Source organism: Nematolebias whitei, chromosome 11 (assembly GCF_014905685.2).
Source record: "Nematolebias whitei isolate Nwh7 chromosome 11, NemWhi1, whole genome shotgun sequence".
Lineage (NCBI taxonomy): Eukaryota > Metazoa > Chordata > Actinopteri > Cyprinodontiformes > Rivulidae > Nematolebias > Nematolebias whitei.
Genome location: NC_056508.1, coordinates 10,964,812 through 10,976,901, shown reverse-complemented (window position 1 = coordinate 10,976,901; position 12,090 = coordinate 10,964,812). Strand labels below are relative to the sequence as shown.

At 38.7% G+C, this 12,090-nt stretch overlaps 1 protein-coding gene across 1 annotated transcript in view; it reads left to right on the top strand.

Moving 5' to 3' along the window:
- The window catches only part of c1qtnf12 (C1q and TNF related 12), a 114,783-nt gene that overhangs the window by 79,329 nt on the left and 23,364 nt on the right, over window positions 1-12,090 (top strand). The gene's annotated exons all lie outside the window — the stretch shown is intronic.

Sequence of the window (12,090 nt, the reverse complement as noted above, 5' to 3'; positions counted from 1 at the left end):
CATCCATCCATCCATCCATCCATCCATCCATCCATCCATCCATCCATTTTCTTCTACTTATCCAGGGTCGGGTTGCAGGGGTAGCAGCTTAAGTAGGGAGGCCCAGACTTCCCTCTCTCCAGCCACTTGGGCCAGCTCCTCTGAGGGAATGCCAAGGTGTTCCCAGGCCAGCCGAGAAATATAGTCCCTCCAGCGTGTCCTGAGTCTTCCTCTGGGTCTCCTCCCGGTGAGACGTGTCCGGAACATCTCACCAGGGAGTTGTCCAGGAGGCATCCTAACCAGATGCCCGAGCCACCTCAGCTGGCTCCTCCTCTCGATGTGGACAAGCAGCGGCTCTACTCTGAGTCCCTCCCAGATGACAAGCTTCTCACCCTATCTCTAAGGGAGAGCCCAGACACCCTGGAGGGGTGCCAAGATGGCGGAGAGGAGGTAGACGCTACGTCGGAGTTTCTCCCAAAACTTTGTTGAAAAACGGCATCTTTAATGATTGTTGGTATTTTGTAGCAATGCCAAATAATCCCACGTCGAAAAGAAAGAGTGACATTCCTCCTTCTCTTCCACCAACTAAATCCACCAACACCAAAAAAGGCAAAATGGAGCCAGAATCGGCAGTCAACATCGTGAAGGAGCTAAAGCTAGCTATCCACGAACAAGGATCTTCCATCGAAAAGTCCATCGAAAAGTCCTTGGAAAAGTCTTTGGATGAACTCAGAAGGTCAGTTGAATTTCTTTCTGCTGACTTATAAGACATCAAAGGAACAATACAGAACACGGTGAAGAGAGTGGATACTGCAGAAGAGAAAATAAAAATGTTAGAAAATAAAGTCGTCGAATTGTCACGCGACAAACGCCGTTGGAACCTACGCCTGCGTGGTTTGCACGAGGCAGAGGGAGAAGACGTGAGGATGAAAGTGATCGAAATTTGCCAAAACATTGCTCCATGCTACAAAGAGAAGTTTGCTGAAGTGATTGACTCAGTGCACAGGCTTGGAAGAACAAACGCAGGTATGGCTCAGGGCATACGCGGGATATTATCATCCAATTTTCCATGAGGCACTACCGGGATGCAATATGGAAGATGTCTAAAAAGGCTGAGTACCTGACACAGAGGAACCTACGTTTCATGGAGGATCTGACTCCGGAGGATCGTGAAAAAAGGAAGCGTCTGTGGCCCACCATTCAAAAGGCAAGGGAGGAGAAGAAGCTGGCCTACTTCGTCGGAGGGAGAGCCTTTGTGAAGAACAAAGAAATTTTCTAACTGGTGTTTTGAAAGGGAGAATGCTCTATGATTAGTCTAATCTAAGAGTAAATCACTGCTCTGACTTTTTTGTTTGTTTGTCGTTTGTCTGTTCCTGTTGAACATTTCTACTTTAAAATTTATTTCAGTTAATACTCAGAGTCAGAGTCAGAGTTTCTTTATTGTCATTCGCACCTCATGTGGTACATGTGGTGGAGCGAAATTATGTACACGGGGTCCCAGTTACATCCAACAATAAAATGTATAAGAAAAACAGTAATAACATCTAAGATATGAACTAAGAAAAACATCAACTAAATATACACTAAGCATTCATAACATAAAACATTGAACATCAGCACAAACATGAACATGAGTCTGTGAGCAGATGTGCACGCATGAACACATCAACATTGAAACAGATCAGCAGCAACATGATATGTTACATGATACTCGAGGCTTAAGAGACATTACTAAACGCAAGCCAGTTTTTCTTTATGCAAAACAGTTTGACTCAGACTCTTGCTTGGTTCAAGAATCACTCTCTGCTGAAGAAGATTACAACTTCTGGAAATCACAATGGGGCGAGGACCTGTGGATGTCCCATGGAAACCATCACTCAGCTGGAACTTTAACCCTGAAGCACAAATTTAATGAGAAGATTATTTTCACTCAATCTGACCCAAATGGACATTATATGTTGATAGTTTTTTGTTACTGCAACCAGTTTTATCTATTAGGTAATGTTTATGGTTACACTAACACAAGAGAAAACAAAAGAGTTATTCCAAACACTGAGTAATACTATTGAAAGTATCATGGAAAGGTTCACTGATGTTAAAGTAATACTGGGAGGGGATTTTAATTGCACAGTTAATGATGGCATTGATAGGTGGCCTGGTAGAAATAAAACTAACTGTTTTTTGACAGATTTTATAAAAATTTTATAAAAATTAAAATTGAGGGTGTTGACATTTGTAGAGTTAATGAGATGAAATTTTTGGGTGTAATCATTGATGAACAGCTAACATGGAAAAACCATATAAATTCTGTAAGAACAAAAATAGCTAAATCTATTGCAGTAATATACAAAGTCAGGGAATTATTAAATGATAAAGCTCTGTACATGTTGTATAACACAATTATTGTTCCACATTTAATCTATTGCATTGATGTTTGGGGGAAAGCGTGTAAAACATTTACAAAACCTATTTTTATTTTACAGAAAAGAGCTGTAAGAATTATCACCAGAAAGCATTACAGTCACCCATCAAGCATATTATTTTATCAACTGAAGTTATTGAAGTTCCATGATTTGGTAGATTACAGTATTTTATCAGTTATGTATAAGGGCTCAAAATAACACATTACCATTAAATATCCAAAGAAATTTTGTTAAAAGACAAAGTTGGTATAATCTTAAGGGGATAGAGATATTTGTCAAACCAAAATTCAGAACTAGTCTGAAGGGAAGGTCTACCTCAATCCAAGGAATTGGATTGTGAAATGGTCTAGAGAGTGATGTTAAAAATGTCAAGTCAATGTGTACATTTAAGAAAAAGATCAAAGCTGAATTGTTAAAAAAGTATATTTGAAGCAGCTTAGTGTGTGTTTTGTATTAGAATTAGAAAAATTAGAAAAATTAGAAAGAGTTATTCATTTTGTTCTGTTTCTTGAAAATTATTATGATTGAAATAATTGTTTGAAAAAAGGGGCAGATATAATAAGATTTTTTCTTCTTTCTGCTGCCTTTCATTTTAAATCTTTTGTATCTTTTTCTATTGTTATGGAATTGTTTTGTACTTTTTTAAAATGAAAAAACTTTATTCCATACCATACCATACCATACCATACCATACCAAATGAAAAAAGTCTTATTGATATTTGAGAGTTACTAATCCAAACAGTAAAGAGTTTACATTGACAAATAAGGCTGGTTCTCTGCGATCTAAAATAGATTTTTGGTTAATCTCGGAATCTCTTACTCAGATAATTTGCAAGACAGAAATTATGCCAACTCCCTTAACAGATCATAAAGCAATTGTACTAACTTTAAACTTGTCACCTGATAAGCAAACTCAAAGATACCCTGCATACTGGAAATTAAATAGTTCTTTATTACAAAATGAATCTTTAAATGAAATAATTAGAAGAAAAATTTTAGAGCATTTCAAAACTGCAGAAGATAAAGGGGAATATCAAAAACAATGGGAGCTTTTAAAATATGAGCTAAGAAAATTGTTTATAGAAACAGCATTTGTACGCTCAAGAGCGAAGTGGTTGGAAGCGGGAGAGCAAAATTCTAACCATTTCAAACAAAACAAAAATAGTATAAACAGACTCTCTTCAAATGGTAATATCATAGAAAATCCAAAAGAACTTTCTAAAATTTGTGAGAATTTCTATAAAAAACTATATACCTCAACTATTTCACCTACTCAAATGGATGATTTTTTTGAGAATCTAGGTAATATTAAGACAATCGGCGAATTCAAAAAAATCTATTTGTGACTCACTCATTACACTTATAGAAATCTCAGATGCTATTAAAAAACTGAAATTAAGTAAATCTCCAGGTATCGATGGGCTAACCTCTGAATTTTACAAATTATTCTCAGCTGAACTTGCTCCATTTTTGTTGAATGTGTTTATAGAAAGTATACATAAAGAACAATTACCATCCACGCTACGTCAAGGCTTAATTACTCTCATCCCAAAGCCACAAAAAGATTTATTAGTTTTAGACAACTGGCGCCCCATCACATTGTTAAATAATGATTATAAAATCTTAGCATTATGCTTAGCCAACAAATTAAAAAAAGTACTTCATGATGTTATTGGGGAATCTCAAAATGGTTTTATGGCTGGAAGATACATAATTGATAATATAAGGCTTATTTTAGACTTATTAGACTACTCAGATTTAATATCAGAAAATAGTTTTATTCTCTTTCTTGACTTCCATAAAGCCTTTGACTCACTGGAACATGATTTCTATTTAAAACTTTAGATCTATTTGGCTTTGGGGAGCACTTTAAGAAATCAAAACGCACCCTCTATGCCTTTGGTAATAGTTCAATTAAACTAGCCCATGGGACCTCCGGTAGATTTAACGTTGAGCGTGGAATTCGACAAGGTTGTCCAATTTCTCCATTTTTGTTCCTTCTTCCAATGGAAATTTTAGCACATTTCATAAAAAAACAGTTGCTTAAAAGGTATTCAAATTGCTGGTAGAGAAATATGTCTGAGCCAACTGGCAGATGACACAACTTTATTTCTTAAAGATTGCTCTCAAGTAAAGTGTGCTGTTGAGCTGCTTGGTGAATTTTCTTCAGCTTCAGGTCTCAATCTTAATTTATCTAAATGTGAGTTACTCCCTATTAAAACTTGTCATGACACAGAGATCTCAGGAATTCCAGTAAAACACAAAGTTAAATATCTTGGCATTTATATTATAAAAGAAGAGGACCAACGATTAAGTGAAAACTTCAATCCCCTTGTTACTGTAATCCAAAAGAAATTCAATTTATGGGTACAGAGAGATTTATCCATCTCCGGCCGTGTCTTACTCTCTAAGGCTGAAGGTCCTTCCAGTTTGGTATATGCGACTTCTGCCCTTGAGGTTTCCAAGGATATCATTTCAAAAGTGGACAAAACTTTATTTGATTTTATTTGGAAGAAAAAAATTAATCTAATCCGGAAAAATATAATGATAAATAATCTGTGCTCTGGTGGGTTTAATGTACTAGACTTACAGACACTAAACTCTTCCTTTAAAATCAAGTGGGTCAAAAGATATCTCCTAAATCCAAACTCTTTATGGAACTTTATTTCGACACACGTATTTGAAGCATTGGGTGGTTTATCTTTTATTTTAAGATGTAACTATAGCATTGAGAAAATCCCAGTCAAACTCTCCAATTTCCACAAACAGCTGCTTTTATGTTGGACTTTGGTTCACAAACACAATTTCTCCCCACATAAATATTATATCTGGAACAACAAAGACATAGGTTTTAAACACAAATCCATTTTTTTCAAAAAATGGTTTGACAGAGGCATCGTTCATGTACATCAACTATTCAACAAAGAGGGCAACACTTACTCTTATAGTGAATTTTTATCTACATATAATTTTCCAGTACTGCCGAGAGAATTTCCAATTGTGTTTGACGCCATTCCATCTGGTGTGAAAATACTGATGTCAAATTCTGTACAAAATAACACGGACTATTTAAATGAAGAATTATTCATTGGCAACTCTGACCCATTTTTAAGTGAAAAAACAAATAACAAATGTATTAGAGAATTAATAATTAGAGATTGTATTAGTAAACCTGATTCTGTATTATTCTGGGTTAATTCATTTAATGATATTTGTTGGAAAAATGTTTGGTTGTTGCCTAGAAAATATTTCATAACTAATAAGATTCGAGAAGTGGCCCTAAAGATTCTGCATAAATGCTATCCTGTCAATCGTATAATATCTAAGTACCGTCCGAATGTAGAGCTATTTTGGGATATTTATTTAAATAAAACCAGGATTTAGAAGAGTGATCAGCACAATGGACAAAAAAGAAAATACTCAGATACTGTTCTGCTAAAATAATAGTGTCTTTATTATTTTGCCACAGATTATAGCATAACAAGCAAAGCAAGATACAACCACAGATGTACAATTATACGTATAGATGATAAACAAGCTCTCACCGTGACACATGGCTGGAGAGCCAGACAGCCTAGGTAGAACCAGAACACTGACACAGCTGGACGTCCCGATCGGTAGACTCACAGCAGACTCCAACCTGGTCTAAGTGCTTCTTCTTTTTATTCTCTCTCTCGACATCACATGAGAGCGTTTCCCAATGAACAAAACATGTTTACTTGAAACTCAGAGCTGCATTCCAAAAAGCGGTAACTCCTTTCCATCTGTGTGGAGGGAGTGAAGACTTATCTTATCTGAGGAAAAACATGCTCACTTGAAACTCAGAAACTTCAAGGTAGCGTGTGAGGAGGATGTGCCAAAATCCTACTTCTCAGGCTTCCAGAGTAATAAGCAAAGAACACTTCATCACAGTTCTTTTAAGTCCCAAGTGATAAGAACATTCCTTTCTGCAAAAACACTTCATTATAATTCTGCAAGTAAACCCTCCTCTCAGGCTTCCCAAGTGATCAAAAACACTTTATATAATAATTCAAACGGTCAGAAAAACAACTTTTTATTAAATTTACAACTCATTTCACCCTTTGGTTTTCTGACTAGTTTTGAAAATTTTCCCCATTGATTTCGTATGGCATAATTACTTCAATTTTCATGCTAGAGCTGTATTATAAATCATATTGGTTATACTGCCCTTCACCTTTCTAATATAAAAACACGTACCGAGATTACAAATGGTTAATACACCAAAGCAGATTAACAAAATAAGCAAAGGAGAGGCTGCATATTGTCGCGCCGTTGATGACATTCCTGTGAATATGTCCCACCAATGGTGGGCCGACGCTTGCTGTATTAGCTTAGCCACATGTAAAACCTTTCCCTGTGCAATATAGGTGGACACTGTTAAATCAGACACGTTAGACTTATGCGACTCAATCATTCGTTTCAGCTCCGTAGACCCATTCAATGCGCATTTGAAACAGTCTAGGGAGATTCGCCAGGGGATGTACAACGATTGCCACTGTATCTCAGTTAGGCGAGTAGATGAACTGTAATTGGTTAATTGACAAGTCAAGTTGTTCCAACTCCACAAGTGTACACCATGTACACATCCAGAAAAAGGCACCTTAGGTAATTGAGGATGACTCCTAATCGTTGCTATGCACAAAGTGTGTGGGCCTATTTGCCATAGCATATCTCTAGCTGGTTCATGAGTCCAATCACACAATACCTCGTCTTTGGTTAAACATGGGTTAACATGACCTGTTTGCAGCATACATACCACTCCTTTATCAGCTGTCTCGCATAGTTGCACGTCATAGGTGAGATTTGTCTGTGGCTCAAACCATTCACCCTGTATTTTTAGAAACCAATATCCTAGTACAGTTATTACTGGTAACACATTATACCTGCATACCGTAGTTCCGTCATTTACAAGATATTGAACCCAATGTCCTTCACACATATATTCAGTACACTTTGTCAATTCAGGTTTTATAACCACCCAATGTGTAAAAGATATGTTCCAAAGCTTCTGCCACTCGTGATGATTTGATGTTGTCACTATTCTCTGGAAGCGTTCCTTCTGCAGTCGTGCATGTAGGGTTTGCAGAGTACACGTGGTCCAATTCAATGCTTGGGTTATGTTCTGGAGTATTTCTTCTGTGTTATTGGCAGTAAAGTCAAACTTTGTTCCATTTTTTCCATCTGGTTTACATGTACTGTTCTTATACATGTTACACAGGGGGGGTTTCCACATACATTCTAATCTGACATCCCTTAGGTATCACTGGGATGGTTTTCCTGTTGTAGCATGCCCGACACTTGTGCATAGGACAGTCAGTTGTGATGTTCCCTATCAGGCAGCTTTTGTGTTTCAAACATATGAAGTTACTTTGTCTGAGGAGAGGTTGACCAGGAACACCATGGCACCTACGGCAAGGAACCTGATGCCCCAACAGCTTGCACTGCCAGTTGGTAGGCGCTTGCCACCACCTTCTCCCATGTTGGCTCCTGGGTGGTCCCGATCGTCCAGTCAACAAAGACCAAGGAAACATCAAGCTGTAGAAACAAGAAAAACTGCTTACAGACAGGGAAAGAGTCATTAGTTTTCTCTCAAGTATAAATCTTTTCATCTCCATCCGTTTTGTTCTACAGTTATTGTTCCAGCAGGAATTACCCCGGGCTGCACCACATGTTCTACAAATAATCAGACAATTCTTCATAAATAACCACTTCATACAAAAGTGTCAGCAATATAATGGTTTTCTTTTTTTTTAAATTACATTTAAAATTAACTTTTATTTATTAAAAAAGAAATCCTTCTTCTGGTCTTGGCCCCACTCAGACTATTAGCTCATCAGTTTCTCCAAACTGAGGTTGTTCTAAAATCTATGTACAGCAGGTAAGATATTACTTGTTCATAACTTTTCCACAGAACCCCTCTTGAAAAGAACTGAACTTTTGCTTTAAATGTGAAACAACTGCAAAACAATATGGTGAATTTTTTCATCTCAGATGTTTTTAGACACTTCGGGTTGTTTTAGATGCCGTCAAACTTCAGCTGCAGATGAACCAGTTAAAAACAACATATGATGCACTTCCTTCAAAGCAGTCAGCTTAACACATCCCCTTTAAGTGCACTGATGACATTTTTATTTTAGACATTTCAAATCCACCCTTTTTCCCTTCAATCATCTTGGCTTTAGGCATTTTAATTCCTCCTTTGTGGCCCTCACTGTCAATGTCTGGACCTTTAATGTCAACATCAGGTGTTTTCATTTCTCCTTTAACCTTTGGCATTTTAACATCAATATCACCTTCAAGTTTGGGGCCTTTTAGTTTAATGTCAAAATCTGGGCTCTCTAATTTTGGACCTTTGATGTTCAATGTTGGCAATATCTGCTTTCAGAAGGTTGATGTCAACATCTGGACCTTCTACTTTTGGCCCTTTCAATCCAAATAATGGCATCTAGCCCTCAGCTCTTCTGTTGGCAAACCATCCATCTCAGCTGGGGGTACTCCTGCCTCTATCAATCCCCTCCAAAAAGCCGAGCGAGTGGGTCCCTGTGTGTTATTTCGGCTGTGCCTTCTTGGCCCACGACCCATGGGTTGATTAAATGTTTTTTCACGGTATTCAGCCCTCTTTGTGTTCCAATCTCCAAGAGCACCTAGTTCCATGATCCGGCTTCGAATTTCGGCCATAGAAGCGTCAGGAGCACCCAACATTACGGTAAGTATTGCAGATCGATAATGAGATGGTGCTGTTCTGATCAACTGATCCCTCACTGCCTTTGGAACAACATGCACTTGATAATCTGCTGCCAAACCCACAGCCAGTGCATCCCTTACACACAGTCAAACCAGTCTTTGCACACATTCCCTTAAGGTCACCCAATGCCCCTGTAATTCAGGCCAATCCGATGCTCCAGGAAACATCTGTCGGACTGCCTCTGCATAAACTTCAAACAAAGGTCTCGAGTCTTGCAAAGCTCTGACTTCCTGTCGGTACGCTAAATTCACTCCTACCTGACCTCTACCTTTATCCAACAGCCTAGCTACCCAGGCATCCGTGGGTTCTCCAGTCTGTTGTTTATATATTTTAGACAAGTAGGCAACCTCTTCCTGAGTATAGTAATCATTCCAAGGCTCGGGGCGTCCCCCACTGCCTCTCAAACAAAGCGCTATCAACTAATACGGGGACTTGCTCCATCCCGGCACAACTTTCTCTTTGACAACATTTTCACTTTTTTTCAACTGATACAGGGACTTGTTCCATCCCGGCACAACTTTGTCACTCGTTTTCTCTTTTCTTTTGAACATTATGCGGTCCTCTTTCCAAATCCTGTTCGTGACGCCAAAATATTTTGGGATATTTATTTAAATAAAACCAGGATTCGGAAGAGTGATCAGCACAATGGACAAAAAAGAAAATACTCCGATACTATTCTGCTAAAATAATAGTGTCTTTATTATTTCGCCACAGATTACAGCATAACAAGCAAAGCAAGGTACAACCACAGATGTACAATCATAAGTATCGATGATAAACAAGCTCTCACCGTGACACATGGCTGGAGAGCCAGACAGCCTAGGTAGAACCAGAACACTGACACAGCTGGACGTCCCGATCGGTAGACTCACAGCAGACTCCAACCTGGTCTAAGTGCTTCTTCTTTTTATTCTCTCTCTCGACATCACATGAGAGCGTTTCCCAGTGAACAAAACATGCTCACTTGAAACTCAGAAATTTCAAGGTAGCGTGTGAGGAGGATGGGCCAAAATCCTACTTCTCAGGCTTCCCGAGTAATAAGCAAAGAACACTTCATCACAGTTCTTTTAAGTCCCAAGTGATAAGAACATTCCTTTCTGCAAAAACACTTCATTATAATTCTGCAAGTAAACCCTCCTCTCAGGCGTCCCATGTGATCAAAAACACTTTATATAATAATTCAAACAGTCAGAAAAAACAACCTTTTATTAAATTTACAACTCAAGAGCCAATGTGTTCACTCTGCCAAAGCTCTGAGAAGACAATCACCCATCTTTTCTGGGACTGTCTGGGACTCAGCTGTTCTGGAAAGACATTTTCTTGTTTGTGAATAGAAAGTTAGAAATCGACCTACCATTTGAAGCTAAAACTATACTGTTTGTTTTTTTTTGTTTGAATATTCCAAGTAAGAAAGTTTTTGTTACAAATGTAATACTAATATTAGCCAAATTTCACATCCATAGCTGTAAATTTGCCATGCTAAAACCTAGATTTATAGTTTTTTTCTACTTATCTTTCTTCGTATATATCTACTTTAAAGTATTGTACCAATGCAAAAGCCATAAAAACTAAAACACTCTGTAACAAATTTCTATTGTAAACTGCCCAAAACATAATCTCATGTTATCCTGATGCATGCTCAATAATCCAGGTAGAAAAATCTAAAAAAGTTCAATCTGGTCCTCTGGACATTCAAAAAAGCAAAACAACAAAAAAAAATGTAGAAACGTTGCGTCTCTCATCCGAGAGACTTCCTCAGTCTGAGGAGCTGTATTCAGCTCAGCCTCTTAAATAGCACCTTCTCAGAGTGGATCAACCAGTTTTGCTGCTGACAACCAAAACCAGCTGATCACATGCTCAAGAAGGACCATCAGCCTAACAATGGATCATTAGCACACTGATGGCTGTTTACTGTTCACAGAGGGCTGAGTGATACTAGCAATCACAGCATTGTAAGAGGGGGACAATTGAACACGTAGGCCTCCATCCCTGTTTAACGATGGACGATTTCTTTTCACAAAGATGGCCTCCTTTACTCCTCTCTCAAATCATTGTTCCTCTCTATCCAGGATGTGCACATCTTCATCCCTGAAAGAGTGACCGCTGGCCTTGAGATGAGTGTAGACCGCAGAGTCCTGGCCTGATGATGTTGATCTTCTGTGCTGGGCCATCCTTTTGGCCAGTGGTTGTTTTGTTTCCCTGATGTAAGACTGATCACAGCCCTCCTGACACTGAACAGCATACACAATATTACTCTGTTTGTGCCGGGGGACTGGATCTTTGGGATGAACCAGTCTTTGCCGTAATGTTTTTTGGGGTTTAAAAGCCACTGGGACGTTATGTTTAGAAAATAAACGTCTCAGTTTCTCTGATACTCCCTCAACATATGGAATGACCACTGGTCTGGGTCTGGGTTCCTCCTTTTCACCTGTTGGCTGACTGGAGTCCTGTTTGGGTTTCTTCTCTGCTTTTAGGAAGGCCCAGTTAGGATATCCACATTGCTCTAGAGCCTGTCTTGTGTGAGATTTCTCCTTCTGCCTGGCTCCTGAGCTATTGGGGCAGAACAGCTCAGAATCAAAGTTTCAGCCTGCCTCAGCAATGCCAAACCACCACCTTCCAACATCAGTAGAGAGGAGAGGGACGCACTCACCACTCTTAGCAAGGACAAAAACATCGTCATTCTCCCAGCAGACAAAGGAAGGTGCACAGTGATTTTGAACCAGAAAGACTATCATGAGAAAGTTATGACACTCCTTAGTGACTTAAACACTTATGAACCTCTGAAAAGAGATCCAGGAAGTGGTTACAAGAAGAAGTCAATACATTGCCTGAAAATTTTGGAGCAGGACAAGGCTATTGACCGTTTTCTGTACCACAGACTGTACCCAGGGGAGGCCACACCTAGTCTGTATGGTTTACCTA